General features: G+C 39.1%; 1 protein-coding gene across 1 annotated transcript in view; it reads right to left on the reverse strand.

The window, feature by feature from the left end:
- Positions 1-23,634, reverse strand: part of begain (brain-enriched guanylate kinase-associated) — a 113,593-nt gene that overhangs the window by 46,367 nt on the left and 43,592 nt on the right. The gene's annotated exons all lie outside the window — the stretch shown is intronic.

A 23,634-nucleotide genomic window follows, 5' to 3' on the forward strand; every position in this document is an offset into this window, starting at 1 on the left:
GCCTAATAGTCTGAATATATATAAATGAAAGCAACGAAATTAAAATCTGTATACCTTCACTGGGGTTGAAGAAGGAACATTTGATGAGTAAAAATTGAATTATTGCTCCTTTTCTTAACCTTTAGCATGTACAGTATGTAATTGGTTAGATTTTATAAGGGCACCATCGCTGCATCCTGTGCTTAGCACCACCCTAGACAATTGTGATTGGTTTAAAGAAATAAAAACAAGCCAGAGCGTTTTTTTCCCCCCAAACCAGAATAATAATGTGTGGAGCCAGGAAGATTTGCCAGAATTTATACTTAAAACAATGAACTAACATTATCAACAGAATGTGAAGCGGTAACAGTGTTGACGTTATCTCAAAGACGTCTATGTTTTGTGTTAAAGAGATATTTAATGAAATTAGCATGCTAACTGACTAGTTCCGCTCCTCAGTCTTGTAATACCACTTGTTCCTCTAGAGGCGATAGTGAGACACTGTAGTGCCAGTCTGCCCTCAGTACAGAGAGAGAAGAAGTACAGCTGCCTGCAAACTCCTGGACCCCACTCCACCGTGACTGCCAGTGCTGGGGCTTGTTCTGGCTGAGCTCAAGTCTCTTTGGCCGCTGACTGGGGCTCCGTCTGACGGTGATGGCTCTGCCGACCTCTCTCCTCCTCCGGTCGGCTGCTCTCCCGGCTGCCACCAGGAAGATGAGACGAATATGCGGGTTGTTTTATAGATTCTGCCACTTTGGATTTAGTCCAATAAACAAACTAACATTACACGGACTACAGCCCCCGGTTAACATTAGTGCCCCAGTAAACACAGATGGATCAGCCCCACATGAAGATTATAAGATAGAAGTGTTTTTTGAGCGGCTCTCACAGTCAACATTTTTTACTCTTGCCCAATGACTGACACACAGTAGCCTATAAAGAATACATTAGAATACAATACATATGCCAAACTACTACAACTAAAATATGAACATTAGAGATTGTATGGACCCAGTTTAGAGGTGAAATACAGCCCCTTATGTCTTTGGAGCAGGTGGCTCTGAATTACACATTGAACCTTTAACCCTGGGAGAGTGTTACAATGTTGGAATAAACTTTATTTTTTCCTTTGGGACAACTGAGTGGTATAAATTTAACTTCCTAAATAGATTCAAGGCCAAAGTATGTTAATGTAACCATGATGCTGCTGTTAAACACTACTTCTGATGGGTAAGTAATCAAAAAGTTTACCGGTAGCAGCTTTAATTACAATTTGCTTATAAGCCAAAAGGTAGTCATCTATCACCACGATGCAGAGCAGCTCCTCTGTCATCCATCTTGTCTATTAATCTTCACACCTTACAGAAACTTCTGCTGCAGGTTATAGCTGACGCTGCGTTATTTAGCCTCATGATTATGAACACAAATTAAAAGTTAAAAGAAAAATGTAAGTTATAGGTGATCCTAGATAATATAGTTTTTTTTAAAAGATGGAAGTTATGTAGGGGGAAAAATCCACATGTATTAAATGTGTTACGATGCATATTTTTTTTATTCTTAATGCTTAAGATTGAAATATAATGTATAGACATTCATGTTTCTGAGATGATGAATCCCAATGATTTTGGTAATCCTCTGACTTCGACCATAAGGTCAAAACTTCAGTTAGCCCAATACTTTAGTTTTGCAGCTATTTGGTTCTAAGCCAATGACAGCCTCAACTAATTAGCAAATGTTAGCATGCTAAACTAAATACCATGTTCAGACATTCATTGGTTACTATTCACCACTCTTTATCCAGTTAGCAAGTAAACATGTTTTCATTGTGATGGATTTGAGGCTAAAAGTCGTAGTATTTCTGTCCTGACATTTAACATCCACCGACAAAGAGAAGCTGAAGTTACCAAAACTAAAAATCCAATTCCCAGATGCAACAATGCAAGCATTCCCCAGATTGTTTTAAATAATACACATTGGTATTTGCTAATAAGATCTCTGCTGACTCGTGTATCTTCGGAGTAGGCCTACGCTTCGATTCCCCAAAGCCTTCACGACTGAAACAAAAAGATCAGAGACCTCATTTCATCCCTCCAAGCGCCTTCCTGATGAACTGTTCAGAGATACGCTTTGACATTCTGCTAACACTTTAGATTCACAAGGGAAAGGCTGCTCAGTATTTGGTTTTCCTGTGCATTAAAGCTTTGTTCAATACAATACTACAAATCAAAACTATTGACGTTTAACACAAACTGCCTTCAGGGTGATTAACAGTCAGTTCTGTTGTTATAACAATGACACAGTGTTCTGTACTGTTTTTTTATCCTCAGGAATGATTGGCTCTTACAGAAAAGTTCATTTTTAAGCTTAAATAAAGAGAAGGCTGTTTGCTATGGTTTTCATATATACACAGGCACACACACATCTGCATTAGGACCCACTGTGAGCATTCCCTTTGCAAACACACTTACTGCTAGAGTCCGTGTGCATTAATACTTGCAAGTCCGTCTGCTCAACTCAGCACGAGACAATATCCCCCAATTGCTACTGAAGAAAAACAGCCAACTCATTCAACTTTAATGCAATTTTAAGCCACTTCCACCCATTATATCTTCTTATTAATGAGCACAAATGGCAGATCCCCCCTGTGTCAACATTGATGTTGTCATGGAAACAGTGATTGTGATCTGGATTCATCTTTTTTCAGTGCAGCTATGTGCCAGGGAGATGCGTATAGCTTTCTCTCTAAATGCCAAGGCAATAAAACAGACACTTATAGGAAAAGTCAGCAGCACTGTCTGACCAACGATATGGAGTCTGACAGCCATGACAGGCAATACTTTTCATTTTTATGTCGATGGGAACCCTGTGGTGCTGCCTCTTCTTCATTTAGGACAGAGAAAGACAGTAAGTAGCAGCAATTGAAACAAATTGCACTGCTGTACACTGAAAGCTTTGGCTACGAGGTTACAGGAATTAACATGATGAAAAACACCAACTATTGCACACAGTTGTATATGCACATGCTCACTGAAATACATGCATGCACACTCACATACTCATACTCTATGCACATGTGCAGAGTACTCCCTTCATTTACCAGCGCAATTACACACGTCCATTGTTTAAGTATGCAACAGCGCTCTCCAGTGGTCACACACAGTACAACAACAGTTATTAGATATTTATTTTTAAAGCTGTGGTATTTCATAGTGAAGGATCATTCACCTGCTTGACACACACACAGTCAGATAGGTGAAAAAACTCCTGCCTCACTTTGATAGTGTTGCAGAAGACAGCTGGGTGTTGAGGTGAAATTGAACTGATTAGGTAACTTTAGTTGTTTTAAAAAAAGAGTCACAGTTCACATTGTTATGGAGTCTTTTGGATGCTTTTAAAATATATATTTTTTAAAGTTTTTGACCAGAGCCTTGTTTTTATGCTGTTGTATGTTGAGGTAGTAACACTGCCAATATATCAACAGGATTAATAAGTCTGTAAAATAAACACAATTCATAATAAAAGACTTTGAAAGAAAGAACAAGACCATGCTTCAGTTTGAATGTTACCATCTGTTTGGTGTTTTTAGTGGTCTTATGAGTGTATTGAGTGACTGGTTATGGAGACCCAGATGCTCCACAGAACAATTTATATTTGTGCCCATGGCTATAAAAATAATGAATTATGTGATATTTACTTGCTTTTGGAGGTAAAGTTTTATTTCCTATTGTATGTGCATTGTCTATTTTATTAGTGTTGTTTTTTGGTACAGCTATTACATGTATAATCGTGGTTAGGCCGTCTCCTGAGCTACACTTCCTACAAGTCCTCATGGAATATGTGTTAGTTTGTGTATAACCTTTACTACCATAGTGGCAGTATGTCGCTCATATGTTGTCCGATGCTGACTGCTCTGCTGGGATGATTTACCCATTCAAAACAATAGTCATATGTTTGTATGTATATGAGATATTGTGGGAAGTGACACAGTACAGACTGGAAATTCACTCTCATTCTTCTGGTATGAAGGCGTAGGTGTGTAAGTGTTTATTTGTTAAAATGTGCTGCAGGAGGACAAATGTTCTGCTCCAAAAATGTATCTTTCCAGTAATAAAGAAAACACAGAGATGCATTATTTAATGATGCGACCTGCAGAAGATGGAGATATAAATACGGGGAATGTAGTTAAATGAGCTGCCATTAGGGTTTAGTGTTGTCTTGTACAGCTGCTAATAGTTCATGTATATGTCTGAACAGGATTCATGGATATCAATAAGGAAATCACACGCAGCACATTTACATGAGAGAGGAAGTACGGCAGAGATGGAAATAATAACGCTGTGATGAGAATCTAAAGGAGACAGATTGTTTTTTTGCACACCAACAGAGTTCAGGCTGAATGCGTGTGGGAGGGTTTATATTAAGGATGTTTTCATTAATCTGCAAAAGCTATCAAGTGCACCAGAGCCTCATTTAGAAATAACAAACAAGTTCTGTGCATAAGGAAAGCTTTGTTTTGTACAAAATGTCACAGAATGTTCCTCTTTGTGCATCAGCCAACAGCAAAGAGCTGTCAAGTGAAGGATATACTGTATATTTGTTTGAAATACTGCACATGGCTTTCTCTTTACACGTTTACCATGTTTAATACTTTGTGTGAGGATTCTGAATATCTAACCATAAAAAAAGAGAACGGGAGTCTTGGGAATTTAATGCTGAGCAATAACACAGATTTATTTCAGTGTTAAAATTCAAAACAGGTGTCCAATGCTAAGACTCTGTAGTGTTCAAACAGCACAAGGTTGACTCTTATGAACTCCATTGTAGATGTTCTATCCTTTAACCTTTCAGTTTTAATTGACCGTTTGGTGGATTTTTAAACACGACGCCAATATCAATTTTGCAAATTAAGCTGAAAGGTATCTGGTTTCTTCAGGCACAACAACACAGAGTGAAATACACCCCAGGGGAAAGCAAATGTTACAGGTTGTTGATTGCTAATTAACTATTTAATTAGAATAACCACCTCTAAGGGACTTAGTTCTAGAATCATTATCTGTCCTAAAGAGGCCAAATGGATACAAGAGAGTAAAGCAGCTGATGTGAAACCTCCTTCCTGCGTTTTTATCTTCCTCAACAAATGAGAAATAGTTCTTTACACAACACACGTAGTTCAGTTTTTCACAGATTTTAAATGAAATCTCGTCATTAATTATCCTTTGAGCTCACAATGGAAGTTAATACAAGCTGGAAAGAAATCTTCCCATGAATCTAATAATGTTGTAATCCAATAACTTCTCACAGTGTCCTTCAGAGTAAAAGTTATTTGATTTGCAGTGTTACATAATCGATTTTTGGACAAGGTTATGATTCAGACTTTCACAATCTAATTAACATTCAACCTAGATAAGACTGGCAGAAGTTTACACAATGTTCTTGCATTGTTTGCACAGATACACGTGGATAGCGGTGTAATGTAACTAAGTAAATCTACTTGAAGCACTTGAATTCAATTTTGAAATATTTTTGGTAGCACTTTCTATGGCGCCCATTTCTATAATGCATTATAAACATACTTATGTTAAGCTATACTCTGGTTACAGCGCTGTATTATTACAGTTGTAAGCTCTGTTACATATTCATTTATAACAATAATCGCATTATAATGAATTATAAGGTCAAGTATCATAATGCTTCATAATTGACATTCTTTGATCATATGATCATAGTGTGTCTCAATATTTTTGATAATGCATTATATTATGATTATAAATAACTCTCTTGGGTGCTTTAAGTAAAGTAATGACATTCCTGCGGTATAGGCAGATATATATATATATACAGTTACAGTCCATAAATATTTGGACATTGACACAATGTTCATCATTTTGGCTCTGTACACGACCACAATGGACTTGAAATTAAACAATCAATATATGCTTTAAGTGCAGACTTTCAGCTTTAATTTGAGGGTATTTACATCCAAATCAGATGAATGGTGGAGGAATCACAACACATTTTATACGTGGTATCCCCTTTTTAAGGGACCAAAAGTAATTGGACAAAGTAACATAATCATAAATCAAATTGTCACTTTTAATATTTGGTTGCAAATCCTTTGCAGTCAATGGCAGCCTGAAGTCTGGAACCCATAGACGTCAGCAGACGCTGGGTTTGGTCCCTGGTGATGCTCTGCCAGGCCTCTACTGCAGCTGTCTTCACTTCCTGCTTGTTCTTTGGGCAGTTTCCCTTCAGTTTTGTCTTCAGCAAGTGAAATGCTCAATTAGATTCAGGTCAGGTGACTGACTTGGCCATTGCAGAACATTCCACTTCTTTGGCTTAACAAACTTTGGGTCATTGTCCATCTGCACTGTGAAGCGCCGTCCAATGAGTTCTGAAGCATTTGGCTGAATATGAGCAGATAATATTCCCCGAAACACTTGAGTTCATCCTGCTGCTTTTGTCAGCAGTCACATCATCAATAAATACAAGGGAACCAGTTCCATTGGCAGCCATACATGCCCACGCCATAACACGACCACCACCATGCTTCACTGGTGAGGTGGTGGGCTTTGGATCATGAGCAGTTCCTTCCCTTCTCCATACTTCTCCATACTCTTCTCTTCCATCATTCTACAAGTTGATCTTTGTCTCATCTGTCCACAGGATGTTGATCCAGAACTGTACAGGCTTTTTTAGATGTGTTTTAGCAAACTCTAATCTGGTCTTCCTTATTTTTGAGGCTCACCAATGGTGAATCGTATAAGTCATTATAAAATGCTTTATGAATATTTAGGAGCGCTTATCACTATAATTATACAGTGATAAAAAGCAGGTTATAATGCATTATAAGTATGTTTTTAATGCATTATAGATATGGACGTCCTGAGTTGACGGTGTGCTGTGTGGTTATAAATAACAGTGGTATTATGAAGCAGGAAGAACTGGGAAGCTTTTACAAACATTATGCAAAAGTAAGAGATAACTCAAACATGAATCAAAAATATTCACCAACTGCAACAATTTCAAAAGTGGCAATTGGAATATCATTATAACCACGAGTACATTGGTATTCTTACTTCATACTTTATGTGTTTCTTTAAATGAAGCAGTTACTTTCTTCCCCTCAGTGCTGGAGTCTCATCTCGCTTTGGCTTCAGAGGATTTCTCTCAGCAGCGACCTTCATCTCTGCAGCCGGTGCAGCCTGCATCGTCAGATCAATAATATCCAGATTTAATCTCAAATCTAAATATTTCACTTTTTTAGTTGGGCCGATGATACCATCGTTTGTTTTCAAAGGTATAAAAAGCAGATAACAGATGGACACAATGAGTAGGGGGGCTTTCATGAGAGATACAGAGAGAGGGAGAGAGAGAGGGATCTCGTAGCTTTATGCTTTTATTGATGCATGTTTGTTTTAATAAAATTGGATATCAATGCAACTCTCAGTTACCATGGTTACAGCAGAGCCTTTCAGAGAACATATAACGACCGTGTGGCCACAGAGGGACCAATTATCTCTTTCTGAGTAAGGAAGCTCACACTATACCCTCTCTGTTAACACTTGGATGCATTTTAAAGTCTGCACATTGTGATTGTGCAGATTATGAGAACGATGGCGAGAACGCATGGAGGATAATATTTGGAGATGAAGGGTTTCAATCAGTCTTCTTCATTAGAGCTTGATGAGAGTTTATTATCCTGTAAATGAGGTTTACATCAGTTTAGCTGTTCTGAATCATTTCTATTTACAGACACTCTTTAAATACACCTGCAACTACTCGATAACAGTCATTAGTTATAGAAACTGAAATATACTTGTATCTCCCATTCTAGTGTTTTATTTTTTACTGTCTACAGTAAACCACAAGCTAACAAGTAATGTTCTGCTATTTGTCATGTAATGTTCCATCCTATATTTTAGATTAACTATTTTGTAAGGTAGGGGGGATATCATGAACATTAGATAAAAAGGTAGAAAAGTAGTTTCTTCAATTAATTCAGAACTCAAAAAGCTCCAACAATGTAGTTGGAGCACTTTCACATGGCCTAATATAATACGCTAAAACAAATTAATGGCTGCGCATATATATATATATATATATATATATATATATATATATATATATATATATATATATATATATATGTATATATATATATATCTACTTCATTACCTACCACAAGAACATCGCTCCATAAGTGCACTCATCAACACTCATTAAACGCTGCAACATGAGAGCAAATGGAAACATTCACGGGGAGACGTTTGTGTAATTATCTCGATTGGCATTTTATAGAAATCGCACGTCACATTTTGACAGCTGTAAAATGCTGTTGGAAACGAAAGACTAATTTAGAGGAGCAGCTTCCCTGCAGCTGCTTGTGCCGTGAATCGCTGATGTTTGTACTTCTTAAAAATAGCAAAGCACTGCTAGAATATCTGATGGACTGTAAATGTATAATACAGTTTTAGGATCTGCTGAGTCATTCCTTTTAAATTAAAGGTCCCTCAGTCACTGTGAGGTGATCAGAAACAAAAACTTAAACTTGTTGATTCATATATTTATGTAATTGTAGACATATATTATATATTCATGTGGGAGCTGCCAATATAAGAGGACTCTGACTGTAAAATCAATAAAGAATCCACAACCAGACTAAGAGTCTGCAGCCTGGCCAGAGGCTGTACGGCCAAATGCATGCTAACATGCTCACAGAGACAACTCCAGCATGCTGATGTTTAGCGGGTATGTTGTTTACCATGTTCTCCATCTTAGTTTAGCGTGTTCATTTGCAAGGAATCCAAAGTACAACTGAGGCTGATGGGAATGTCATTAGTTTTGCAAGTACTTGCATGTCAAAAGAAAAGAAAAAGTTGGACAGATTTGACCTGATGGTGGCACTAGAGGACACATTAGTCAGTCTAAACTCAATACACTCAATCCACGCCGCTCTGAAAATCCCCTAATAAGGCAAGTTAAACCCCGAGCTTGCAACTGGTATGAAGTCACCAAACACAAAAAGCCCAAAAAATACATCAGTACAACCCAAAAATCAATTTCCGTAAATGATGTGTCACCTTGTACAATAGATAAGCCTTTCACTGACCTCTAGAAGCTACTCCTGCTTTTGACAACTTGATATTTGATAGAAGGCAAAGCTATTTAGTTGAAGGCAAACATTCACAGGTTTTGCCCTCCAGCGAGGCTTGGTAGGTGAAGCCTGATAACTGCACCTCCTGCTGGGAAACTGTCAGCAAAGATTGAACACGTGTAACCGACTGTGACATAAAAGCTTCCAGCCTTTGATGGTTGAGCTCGGGAAGCGTTGTTCTGCCGATCTCTGCCTTCTTTTTAACAGCAGGAGCTCAGGAAGAGAAGCCGGACACAAGAAATACATGACCGCCTCTCGATGGACACGCTATCCCGGAGGGCATCTGGAGGGCCAGTTGCGACAGACAAAGACTGGGACCAGAGCCATGACACGGCTCATGGCAGTAGCGCAAATCCCCTGATGTCTGTCCCTCGTGTCAACAGGGACACACTGAAAAGAGACCTGGTAGCGTTGGTTCCTCCGGGCTATAGGGTAATTTGCAGAGGCAATTGCCAGTATTCTCCAACTTAATCAGTTAGGCTTTGACTTCCTGTAATAGAGGCACATAATGCTGGCCTGATAAAGAAAGGTCTGAAAGGGCGAGTAAGAGTAACCGGTCTATTAGAGGGACAGGCGGGCAGGTCTCAGGAGAGCTGCCCCCGAAACTGGATCTTGCCTCTCTGTAGTATAGAACCACAGAGGAAGATTAGTGGATGCTGTCCCACAGTTGTTAGTATTTCTCTCCACCCTCTCTGTGGTTTTAGTGCTGATGAATGTAAAAGGTTGGTGGCCAAGACAGGACAGTCTTCTGACATTGTCAACCATCCCTGTCCTCTGCTGTTAATGATGACAGATTGAATAAGCTGAGGTCAGTGATTCATATTTATGAGGAGTTGTATAGGCACAGCCTTTTTTAAAATGAGGGTGCATGACCATTTCCAATGCACAGATGCGAGTGGATGAACCTGAAGAGCCTCACCAGAAAGAGCTGTTCCGTTAGCCTACTTTCACTGCATAAAAACACTGAAACAGGAGGAACTTCTGTGAAGAATGAACATTTATTTCACATCGTTCCCCCAGGATTATATTTCTCATGAATAGTGCAGAGGTACAGCTGCAAAGCGGTGATGTAGTGAAACTGAATCGCACATATACAAGAGCAGCATTGAAGCTCAAAACACACGAGCGGCTGCATTTTATACGATAATAATAATCTAATGTGTCCAATGTGTAAACTTGCTTTGAATCTTAATGCCATGACTGTGAATACACAGATAGCTCACATCAAACAAACTCACACGTTTTAAGAGTGTAACTTTCACTGTTAATTTGTCGACTATTTGAATCCTGTCTGAGCTTTCCCTGAGAAATGTTATGCTCAGTACAACATTACCTGTGAACACTATAGAATCATGCTTGATTCTTTCTCCACGACCAAGAGGAGGACACACTCATCAGATGTGTCATTTTCCTGAGGCTTAGTTATTTTCTTCCACATTATCAAACAAGTAGCCGCTAATTGCGTGAAGACACACTCTTTACAACAATGGAGAAAAGCAGCAAGCATATATGTGTCTGATACTTTGTCTGCTTGAGCTGACAGCTGGATCTGCAAGAATGCAGAATCTCTGGTCTAATTAGGGTGGCAGTTTGTTGGGTGGCATTTCTGCCCTCAGGGGACAGAGTTTGTGTTCCAAGCTGTAGGAAGCAAATCCTCTAACCCACAAGAAACACACATGCTGTCATCACACTGTAGCAATTACACAGAGGTGAGACATTTTCTAGGATATCTCACAAAAGTGTTTCTTTTATGAGCAATTATTTAATTATTTAAGAGTCACACTTTCCCCTCCACGGTATATTCAAGGGTTGTGATGCAGTATTCCTATTCCTTTCACACCGGTGTGATTTAAAACCTGCATTATTTTCTCCCCGACTGTACTACAGCTGTTGGGAGTTGACATGATGTTCTGGGCACTCAAAGCTGGCTGTTTCTAGGCAACAGAGTGATTTCAACTTTACAGGGATTATAATTACGTTACATGTCAATCAAACCTCTCATTCTAGTCATAACACATCGACATGACAAAGGCAATTACACACTCAGTAAAGATTATTATCATTTTCTACTTTGGTACGGAGCTCTTTGTCTCTGAACTCCAGTTGTCATATAAAGACAATGACATTAATCATATAGTGAAGTATGTGATTATAAGATATATGCAGAATTAAATGCAATTAAAGACAGAGTGGGGGTTCAGTGTGTTGCTGCTGTGACGGACTTTGTTCTCTTATTGGGATTGACACAACGCTTCAAATGATTTAGAAGTTATTTAATATGAGCCAATATTGCCACAGGAGTGATTGTCAATCACATTAACAGACAAGTCAACAACAAGTAAGGCGATGAGTTTTTCCATGCCTTGTCTGATGACATGAATTTGTTAAGAAATACACACGTCTGTGATTATTCTGCATTGCCGTGCCAGCACTGAGAAACAAAGATTCAAAGGCCACTCAGTGGGGTGCATTGCCAAAGATGCACACTGCTTGCTGTGAAGAAAACATGGTTACACAGTCAGAAACCAAAACCAACATGCTCATTGTGCACCTGACGCATGCGTGGGTGCAGATTTCATTTCATAACTAATGAGGCCATGATTGCAATCATGAAGGGAAAATGAGAAGAACATTTGGGTTTCCAAAATGAGACGTCTGTCGTTTCAAAACGATGACTTCTTCACTGAACCAGTGTGAGTCGCTATTTACATTATGAGTCATCTTTAAATGTATGTTTTCCTTCCGGAGGATTGGATTATTGAAGACTCAAGAGGATACAAACAAATAAGAGACGAAAGCTTATATCTCTGAAGACTGGGAATTATTACGTCACAAATCCTGACAATCAAACTGTGGACTTGTTTAATAGAACTACCCGCCATCACGCTTCCAAGATCAAACTGTAGGATTTAATAAAATATTCATTCATTTCAATTCTTCTGACAGAACAGAACATTGTCTCTATTTTTTCTTAGATCAGTAAGACATATAATCTTTGCCAATAATATTATTAAGAAATAACGGACTTGAATAATAAAGCATTACAGATTGTAATTTACTGCAATTTAATATTTTGTTTTGTGTTTCAAGCTCAAAGGGCAGTCCACTTCTGTCATCGTCTGGTTCCAGCTTCTCATTTGTGAGGATTTGTTGTTTTTATGTTTTATTTCATTGTAAATGAAATAACTTTGGGTGTTGATGAGACAAAACAAGACATTTGGAAGATGAGACCTTGAACTCTGAGAAACTGATAGACATGTTTTCACCTTTTTATGAAAATAATAATAGTTGCAGCCTTATTGATTGACATAGATTATTTCTTGTCATGAGACAGATGTTTACACTACTCTCTGTATCTACTCGAATCTTTATACTACTGCATGTTTACTATACTACTTTCTTGGTAGTATATCTTACAAACTATTATACTTGCAGCTGTGGTTGAGGGGGAAAGAGCCAACACCTCTGATGTGTTGCACCATGTGTTGCATTGAGTCCAATGTCAAAGACAATATTATTTGACTACTTAAGTAGTTTTTGCGCAAAAAAGGGGTAAATGTTACTGAATAATTGATGAAATATAGGGGTTATTTGCTCCGGCTGTATTTACCAAGTAATATGCAGATAGAAAAAAACATTGTGAGTTAGCTAGTTGATGGGGAAATGTACTTTGGAAAAGCTGACAATGTGGGATGTGTGAACCAACGTTAGGCTAAAAACGAACTACCCCACGCTGACAAGACTTCAACATCACCACCACTGGGTTCACTGAGTTTCACAGTGTTCGGTATGATGTCCCAGACAGCCTATTTTGTATTATTTACCCACCTGCTAGCAACTGTTTTTTTTTAGACTGAGGCATTTAATGTCATAGAACAAAACTCTGAAATCTCTTTAGCTTGTGTTAAGCACAGACCTTATTTCAGGAATCTAACCCATTCAAAACAACAAATCAAACAACTCATTTCCAAGTTTTAAGATCCATTCCCTCTATTGAAATTGTGCAAAATTCCCCTAATTACCATTAGGTTTAACATCCCTTGGCCCAGACTTTTTCCAGAAATGTACCAACCCTACTCATAACTTATTAATAAATATTTTCTTGTTCAAGAAAATGGGAAAATGTAAAGCGAATGTTTACAGGCTGATTTGCCCATTGTTTATTCTGTTCACATCTTGTGTTCCTGTCTCGCAGAGTGGCCATCCTGGAGCAGCCCTCTGCACTGTTGCCCCTGATAGTTGATTTTTCAGCCTGGGGATTTGCAGTTCATAGAGTCTGACCACACTCCACTAAGCAAACTTTATACCAACCGGCAGACTTTCTGTGTCCTCTCTGTCTCCCCACTCTCCTATTTATCTCCTTCCTTTCATCATTTTTTCATCAACATCACTTCCCTCTGCGGTGTTATGGCACAACCGCTTTCCCCTGTACCTTATCACCTCCTTTTCAGCTTCCGTCTATTCATCAGGTCCATTTTTTTGTCCCTTATTTCCTTTCAGCAGAGGTGAACGAAATCGTTAGTGAAAGAAAATGAGAGAGAAACAGCCCAGTGATAAAAGCAGAATAAGAAGAGCAAGGTCAGACTGTACTTTTGCTTTTATGCATATAAGTCTCTCTCTCTCCTTGTCTGTTTCTTTCAATTTAGTGCAATTTTCACATTGAATTTGTAATTTATGTTGAAGGCTATCTCCCCCAAAGAAAGAAACTCTTCTAAACTTGAATAAATCTGTTGCACACAGCAATATGTGGATGCTTCCTTTACACACCTCTGCTCCAATATGTTTTATTGTATTTTCAACATCTTACTCTTTTTTTTTAGCACCAAGTGTTTTCCATATGATGGTGATGTTAAGAAATGAATCCAGGGGTGCATGTTATTCCACAATCTTGCCGTTTGTATCATTTTCTTTAAAATAATAACCCTCGCTCAGTGTCTGACAGAATGGTTGTCCTGTTGCATCATGGGACATTGGGAAATCGAGCGAGGAAATTAGGTCCATCATGTTGGTTACAGTTGGAGGAGCACTCTTATTATTTGGTTGCAGTAGTGCGTAAGGGAGAAATTGATGGAAATCTTTTCAGGAATGTCAAGACTACAATCTGCAAAGCGATCAAGTGTTTTGTTTAAAACATTACCTCATTCATTAGTAGGTTGTGGATTTGAAAGTGTAGCTCTTAAAACATAAAATACAGCCAATAAAAGCAAAAAGCGCTACAGGCGAAAGCAAGTTTCTTAAAGAAAAAAGTATATATACAGTAGCGTGAAATAAGAGGCTGAGTTTATCTCTTCCAGCGTTGGCCTCTTTTCTGCAGTGACTGTGCATGTGAATAATTCATAGCGAGGGACTGTAGTGAGTGAGCAGAGAGGCCACGTGAACACTGCCTTAACCTTGGGCTGGCAGCCACAGGTTTCTGCTCAAAGTGGGGATTCAATTAGACGAGGAAAGGAATAAATTATCCTCTGCTTGATTCCTTCTTACCTGCAGCACAACGGAGCCATTTGGAAGAGAAGTTTACAGCGGCAGCAGATAATCAATTATTAATAAAGAGCCTGTTCAGAAATACAGCATTATTAAATGCATGAAAATGTGGAATTGTGTAAATATGTTACTGTGATTGTTTTAAGGATTGCTAAAATGAATTGAAAATATAAATGTTTATCTGATAATATATCTTGATGTCCCCAATTGAGATATTTGACTACATAACGTTGAAACTGGACTTAATTAGCCAAAAACGTTCTCTTTCTTCTGCTATTCGGCGTAGAACTTATGTGTTTTCTGTATAAATATGTGATTTGAAAGTATCTGGAAGTACATATGATGTTGTAAATGATGATCCTTTTTATTTTTTTTATATGCAATACCAGAACATGCATTTATTTTTACGTTTGATAAATAATAGTGTTATAATCCCATGTGGGATATAACACATGTTTGGCATGGAGGCAGTCTACCTCAGCCCAGCATGAAGACTATAATGAGGGGGAAACAGCTAGCCTACCAGCGCCTTTAAAGCTCGACCATTTACATATTGCATCTCGTTTGTTTAATCTGTAGAAAAACGTATTTCTGCCACTGAAAACAAGATGTATCACTGCCTTCGAATGAAGATTGCATCCATGCAGCAGATTCCCAGTAAAACCACAACGTCTGTTCAGATCTTCTTGAAGGCTGAACAGATGAGTGACACTGATGAGCAACTCTTGTGAACCCCTGCTGATAAATGATGTGCAAAGAGCCAATAATATACTTTACTGATTGCACCTTTAGGCACCAACAGTTGGGGATTAAATAGCTCAGTGAAGAGACAGTAAAGGGAAGCTGTGTGAATGTGTTTAGATGAGGGAAGTTTCCTGAGATATTTCATCATTATTGGTATTTGGTCGGACAGAAACAGTTGTTCAGTACAGTAATTTGTTTTTTTCTAGATTTTGTAGTCGTCTTCCTGAGGTTTACGTGCAGTTCTGTCTGACACGTTCAGCTGTTATTGATCAGCTTCACAGACAGAACTGGTGTTCTTAAAGTTATCACAAAACCACATTTCCAGATTGTCTGCATGTATTGCCTGCTGCTTCTTGAACATCTGCAGGTGGCTTTATGGATACCGTTACCTAAGTCTCAGCAAAGAACGCTGCGTTAAATGTGTTCGGCTCGTCGGGATGAGTGACAGATGCTCGGATGTGGCTTTGATCAGGTGACAGGGGGGAGGGCAGGGTAAGCATTACATTTCATTCTCCAAGGAGAAATAAAATACATTCATGTATCTTTAAACATAGCTTCTAAGGTCTGTGCTAAACAACAGCATGGACTTTGTCTGGATGATTTCTTTTTTTAGTCCGTGTCAGAGAAAGTGATTATCATTCAAGATGAGTCACGATGATTATTCAAGATGACTCATGCAGGAAAACAGGTTGGATGAGTGATCCTCGCTTTAAGTATCATTACAGGCCCCCTGGTATTGTTGTGTTAGCTCAGGTCTTTCCTCTCAGTCTGTCCTTTAACGCTCTATGTGTGTTGAAGGATAAGATGCAGGTAAAGGATAGAAGTTGAAGACTAGGGGTGGGGGAGAAGACACAGAGCGCTATAACAACATCATTAATCTATATTATATTCAGAGGCAAACGTACGGACACAACAATGGCGGTGAAGCACCTCCAAGGTACATAAACCGGCTTCACGTTATCAAACCACAACTAAAGGGCGGCCAGCTGTGTCGACAAAGGCAGATTTATGTTATTGCTTTAAAGGTTTTTAATACATTTGCAAACAAATTAACTGACCTCATACAATCAGTTACATAAATCAAAAAGTGTAGTGTCAGTTGTTGTTTGCAAGGGTTGTGTTTAATCTGTGCCTGGGGAAAACCAATACATAGCAAGACAGATTCATTGTTGTGCGACACTGAACTATTCTGTCTGTGAGTTTTGGTATTTGTTTACTCCGGTGCCTGGATATCAGCTCTCGCCAGAGCCTGTTCAATTTCGCTCCGTGCCACATAGGTCTCCAGAAGGCCTTGGAGACCAGCTAAACAGACAAACACTTTAACATTCATTCACCTTTGCAGGGACACAGCACACCAGACTGAGCGCACACAGGACCGCAAATATCCCTCGGGATCAATAAAGTATCTATCTATGCACGTAAATATGCACAAAAACGTACGCATACTGTACACACTCGCAAAAAAATGTCTCAAAATGACAACACAGAAAGAAATCAAAGCATTTGATAAAACTGTCACGACGCTGGATTTGAGTTTCCTGTTTTATTTTGAAATGTTCTCTTCCCCTTGTGTCATGTCTTGTATTATTTCCTGCCCTTGTGTTTTTGCCTTTCTCCCCCAGGTGTGTCTCGTTACCTTCATTAGTTTTCTCCTGTGTATTTGCCTTTCTCTCCCAGCTGTGTCTCGTTCCCTCATTTTGTGTCTGTGTATATATCCCTGTCTGTCTCAGTGTTCTTTGTTGGTTCGTCATTCTTGTTACACTCATGTCCCTGGTGCTTCCCTGGTGCTTCCCTCGTGTCTTCCCTCGTGTCTTCCCTCGTGTCTTCCCTCGTGTCTTCCCTCGTGTCTTCCCTCGTGTCTTCCCTCGTGTCTTCCCTCGTGTCTTCCCTGGTTTGTGTTTTTTGTTTTACTTGTTACTTGTTACTTTGTTTTGTATTTTATTAGCTTTAAATAAAGCTCTCATTTTGTTAAAACCTCATCTGGCGTTCTGCATTTGGGTCCACCTCTTCACCCAGTCATAACAGTATACAAGACATGACACAAGGGGAAGAGAACATTTCAAAATAAAACAGGAAACGCAAATCCAGCGTCGTAACAAACTCATCGTATCCATTTGGCTTTGCAAGAAGGGAAATCAGTTCTTTGGTAAACTTGTCATGTAATATAGTTTCTTAAGTCAGTGAATATTTCACACAGATGGATCCATTAACATCATAGCTGAAAGTGATGGAAAAGGTGAAACTGACTTAACTTGGAGCCAGCAACACCTTAAATCAGTGTTAACAGGACATCAATCTGTGCTGTGATTAACCGGTACATTTTTCTTCTTACTTAGAACCCATGCAGAGCGGCGCAGCAGCAGTTTTCTGCCTTATTTGATTTAGTGAGAATTTGAACTTTGATAACCCTCTGCGTCTGCGTCATGCGTGGTTGAAAAGGTGAACTTTTTGTTATATCCTGATGATGCAAACCCTTAGCAAGGTGCAACACACCCAAAAAGATAGCATCATCCTCCTGTTCCCATGGTAACAAGACAGGAATAACTGGCATCAGGTGAACGGGGGATCAGGGGAAGCCATTGCTCTTCATTTGCCGTTTTCTCCTCATTCTCTTCCCTCTCTCTCCCGCCTCAATAGACTGCTCTCTTTCTCTCACAAACTATCAGTCTTGTCCATCTGCTTCCTCCACAACCTGAGAGCGTTCCTGACAATGAGAGGCTACAGTTGCTATGGAGATAACGACTGCACTATCTCCATTAATGAAATTTAGTTAACATCTCTACGCACAGGCGAGCATCCAAGCAGATGGAACATTCAAGAAATATCACTGTTTAGTTTCTGTTCCCTAGATCAAAGTTAGTGTTTAGGGACAGACAAAACCACCGGCACTGGTTTGTTACACTACTGGGATGTAATTGGACAATTTTAACAGTGCTTGGTGTTTACATAGGTATTGTGCTTTAAACATGATTAAAACAATGTAAAACAATTATGGTATTAATGTTGAAATGCTCCTTCTCTAATAACATACCATTAAGGCAATATTGGAGATCCAGGTTCTCGCTGAGGCTAAATACTCATTACCAAACCGAGCAGCGTTGTCTGCATTCCCTAGATTAGACAGAATATATTAAGTGACACAGCAGCGATCAATGTAGTGCCTTTAATTTACTTCCTTAACATTTTATAGGACCCTCAAAAAGCCCCAGAACCATCCGGTCGTATTTGAAGCATGAGGGTGTTTTTTGGGTTTAAATGGCAGGAGATGAAGGGAAGTGGTGCAGCCGAAAATCAAAGCTAAATAACCTTCATTAAAAAAAAAAAAAGATTATTCACACCCTTTTCTGCAGGGTGAGTTCATTTCCAAGTTGATGTAACGCCAATGCAAGAGAAGATACAAGAGGTGACTGAACAGTTCATGTGTGTATAACTGATCATAACCATTAACAAGACTGACTTCAATCATCCCACGTGAACCCTGAGATCGATATGCAACAGTTAAATGGCTCAATGCCTTTAAACTGTTGAGGCATTTTCCATCAACACCACCAGCTCGCTGTCATTAGACTATCTGATTGCTCATTCATGCAGGAAGTTGAAATAATATTGAGGCCATTAGTATGACCCTCACTTTTTTCCTCATTCAAGAAGCGGAGCCGCAGAGCAGAAAGTGCTTGAAGTTTTGCCGCCACCCTGGAGGCCGAGGCTACAGAGCCGTTAGCCCTGAGGATAGTGTCAGGAAAACGTGTGTTTTTCAGCCAGTCAGCGGGAGACGGATCGTCTCTACTTCACCTTGCATGTAATTGGTATATTTGAAAGAGAGAAATGTGCTCTTTGATTCCGGCCGCTATCCAAGATTTCTGCAGGCTCGCTTGGACTAAAAAGAAAAAGTATTTTTCTATTCTCAGCATGCCGACTACAATAAGAGTGATGCATTATCCAAGGTCACCTGGACACCTGTGTATTTTGTCATTGCTGTTTGGCACTAAAAGCATATTGCTAGAGCTGAGGTGTTTTGAGTAATGTAGCATTTGTCCAACTACTTTTAGGGGCCTAATTGAAGGCGATTCAACGTCCTCTGTACGCTGTCTGGTAATCACAGGTTTCCCAGCTGTTGAAGTCCATGTATTGAGACTGGCACTGCAGAAACGAGAAGAACAGAGGAGCCAAATCACAGAGGAAGTGGCAGCAATTTTATCTTTCGCCTAGCCATGCAATTAAACAATCCAGTCATCCTCAAAGGCAGACACAGGTTTCACCTTTGTGACTAATCACTGTATGTATTTAGAAGTCGAAAAGGTAATGCCGACATATCACACACACACATATCTCCTCTTTCTGCCTGATACCCACAGAGACAGGATGACAGGCAGCGTCCTATGATCATGGTGCATCAAGAAATGGTCAATTATGATGAAAATCGGTGTAAAGAGACCAAATTGACTGAAGAAATTGCCTCTGTCTATCAACTACAGGAGACTCTCTGTGTGACTCTGTGATTCTGAGTCGCCTGAAGTGACGAGGCACTAAACTCTCTTACTCTCTGCTTCGGCAGTACAGTAGTTCTTTAGCTCTTCTAAAGAGGATGATACACTTATTAATGGTATAACAAACAGTAGATCGATCTTTGGTAACGCTTTAGATAACGCTCAAAGTAGTATAGATACATATAAGTATGAAGGAAGAAGATGAGATGTTAGAGGATAAGAGATAAGATAAGGGAAACACTTTTTATTTTTAACTTTTAATGAAAGGGAAACTTGTTGCAATGTTGTTGGTGGAAAAGTCCCTCGCCGGCAGAAGAGCAGGGAGCTCCAGGCACCGGTAACAGAGGGAAGCCGAACATCGTTCATTTGCACATAACACCCACACTTCGACAACACAAAGTCGGTTAAAAATAGCTAAAGTTTCCCTTTAATGAGTACCTACTTAATTACATGGAACAATATTAATAAGTCATATTATTACTGTGTATGAAGATGGGGAGATTGGGTAATAGTGCCAATATTAAACTAGCTATGGTAACATTTACCTAAAATATGTATATATTTAAATAAAATAATTTACTTTGGGAAATATATTTGTGGTGTCCATTATTGTTGCTGGGGAACAAAACATTAGGCTAAGCCTGGGAAGAAGCTGAGGACGTACATCTACAGCTGCAGCTATATAATAGTGTAAGATTTACAAAGTGATGATAAAATACTGCGTAATGTAAACAGTCAGGTCGTTTTGGGATCCAATGTCGGATCCATCCCTTAATCAAAGCTAATGTTAGCTTCATGTCATATCGTCAGACTAAAAGCAATTAAAGGGCTCACTTACATTGACTTTCGCTCAGAAACTGTATGGACATACAGTAAAAACAATAGTGTGATCCACAAAAGTTCAAATAACCTCAGTTTTCATAAAGATTTGTTTACTAGTGCCGCATGCGTCATGACATGACTATTGTAAACACACAGTTTAGTTTAATTAACATACTGGGTCATTTAAAAAGGACACATTTATTTACATAACACTTTATTCCCTGTACTCCCACCCAGTAATTATAACATTGGTGCTCTCTGTGTGCAACATGTTTTATTTACCGGCTGTAATCCAAAGCATAACCAGATGTTCTAACCAATAAAAAAAACAGCAATTATGTCTGTGTTTGTCTATGTGCTGTATATTTATTGTGTACTGGCAGATTTACGATGAGTCTTATTGAGCTCCCGCTGGCGTGCATTTCCTGTCTAATGATGTGCCTGACAGTCAGTGGACAGGGAGGGACTGGGCAGCCACACCACATGTTATTATCCAACTAATTGTGTTTAGAATTCAATAATCAAGATTAATTTCCTGCAAACCAACACGTGCCATCGGAGAGTGTGAATGAAATGATTTGTATCATAACCCTGTCTGGTATATGTCCACTGAATGGGGATTTCTTTAATCAGATTTTAGAGTGCGCTGATAGACTTTACCACGTTTTGCATCTGCGTGCTGAGAATTCAGATTCATTTATTTCCAATCTCTAGTGGACTGGAAATGAAATAATCTACACTGGTAAAATGCTGAGATATCTCCGCCTCTATTGCATGTAATATTTCCTCACCTCTGTGGAGAAAATTGCTCAGTGTGGGACTGACCTTCACAGAGATTAGAAATAAGACTCCGGGATAATTGAGATCAGAGTGAGACGCCCGTTCCCTGCGGATGCATAATTACTGGATATTAGATCAGACCGCTGCGTGATTTCATCTTAACCTCTTACATAAATGCACACACAGAGCTGCAATTTATGATTATTTTCATAATCGATGAATCGGTTGATTATTTTCTTGATGAACTAATTCAGTCTATAAAATGTCAGAAAATAGTGAACCACATCCATCACAAGTTCCCAGAACCCCAGTTGACATATTCAAAGTGTTTGTTTTGTCCACCCAATATTCAGTTTACTGTCATGGAAGAATACGCAAATATTCACATTTGAAAAGGCGCCATCATAGATTTTTGTGGATCAGTCACTCCACCACTTTGATCCAGACTGAAATATCTTACAGCTGATGGATGTATTGACATGAACCTTTGTACAGACATTGGTGGTTACCAGACAATTTACCCCAATTACGTTAATGATCCCATAATTCTTCCTCTAGTGCCACCATAAGGTTCACATTTATGGTTTTAAGTGAAATAACTAGTGAATGCATTGCACATTCATTTCCCCTTCCCGATGATTGGTAATACCTTCAACTAACTAGCAAAGAACTATTCATCTCAGCTCTGATGGACACACACACACACACACATGCACTTTCTCTCTGTGTGGGAACCAAGATGAATCTCAACATTTCTTGACAAAAAGCAACAACAACACACACACATTCCCACACTCATAACCTCAGATCCATAATGTCTCATTTACACCGGGTGCACCCCTGGACCGGAGCAGATAAAAGATCAGATACCAGATGAGATGAGTGCTGGGGGGGGAAAAAAATCAATCAATGGAGGACTCCTTGAGTTTAATAAAGCACATACAAACCTCAGACATTTAATTAAAAGGGCCAACTGATGTGGATCATGTTGGTAGCTGTGGCAGAGAAACACATCACAGCTGTAATGTCACGCCCCGGCTATGAGCTTCGTCTCTGGAGGTTTGAAAATAGACACACAAGCCACATCGAAGCGGGGGATACGAGACGAGAGACCTCTCAAAAGATTGAATCTGATTTCTTCTCCTCACATCTGCTCGTCGCCGTGTGTCTTTCTCTGCCAAATGCAGATTGATTGTGTGTGAGAAGAAAAGGGAGATTCTCAGTTCCATTCAATGTTTTATTTATTTTTATTTGCCTACTCATTTGAATTCATATATTTACTGTATTCCTTGTGCTTCTCGCTCGCTAGACCGCAAGCTCGCACACCTGTTTCATCAAGCAATGTCTGCTCAAGATGACGTAGTTGTAAAATAAAGCAGGACAAAACTGGTAACGTCTGGCACTGACATCTGGAAAACCTGTATTAGACACAAGTTGCATATTTTACGGGAGATAAACAGTGGAGAGGATTAGAAAGACGCAGTGGAAGATTTCCCTTGATGGTTGCTCGGCCACTATTTTCAATATCTTTACTGTCGATCTAATAACGTCTGAGAGAAGTGAAACTCATAATTAGCTCCCTTAGACTATAATTCACAAACTTAGTGGGAAGGGAAAAAAAGCATTCCCTGCCCTTGGGAAGTATGAGGGGAGATTGTGGGCAGCAATAAGTGATAACGAAGATTAGAATAGGGCATTATTATGTATGGTAGGTACTCAATATCATTTCAAAATGAGGGAAGAGAGTCTGAATTCCTTCAATATAGGTTTTTTATTAGTTGTCTTTGATGATACTGTTGCTTTATATTGAATGTGTTTGTGAGTTTGGTAATGATCAACAGAGAAGTAGAATATAACATTTCATCACAAACTGTACTTTCTTTGAGGTACTTGTAATTTCCTCGAGTACTTCCATTTCCTGCTACTCTGTACTTCTACTCCATTACATCTAACAGGCACATGTTCACCACCTTTATCTGGAAATCAGTAGCTATTAGTCACTTTAGATAGTCTTATAAAATAAGATGAATTGTTACATCATAAAGGTAATGTAGGTAAAAGTAACTTTACTTCAACCAGCTACAACAGTATGATGCTTCAAAGATCATTTTCCTGCATCGGCTGGACAGTAAAGTTTATTCTATTGTATTATTTATTCTATGATATTGTTAGAATACATTTCACTGC

The sequence above is a fragment of the Cottoperca gobio genome, chromosome 22 (assembly GCF_900634415.1).
Source record: "Cottoperca gobio chromosome 22, fCotGob3.1, whole genome shotgun sequence".
Lineage (NCBI taxonomy): Eukaryota > Metazoa > Chordata > Actinopteri > Perciformes > Bovichtidae > Cottoperca > Cottoperca gobio.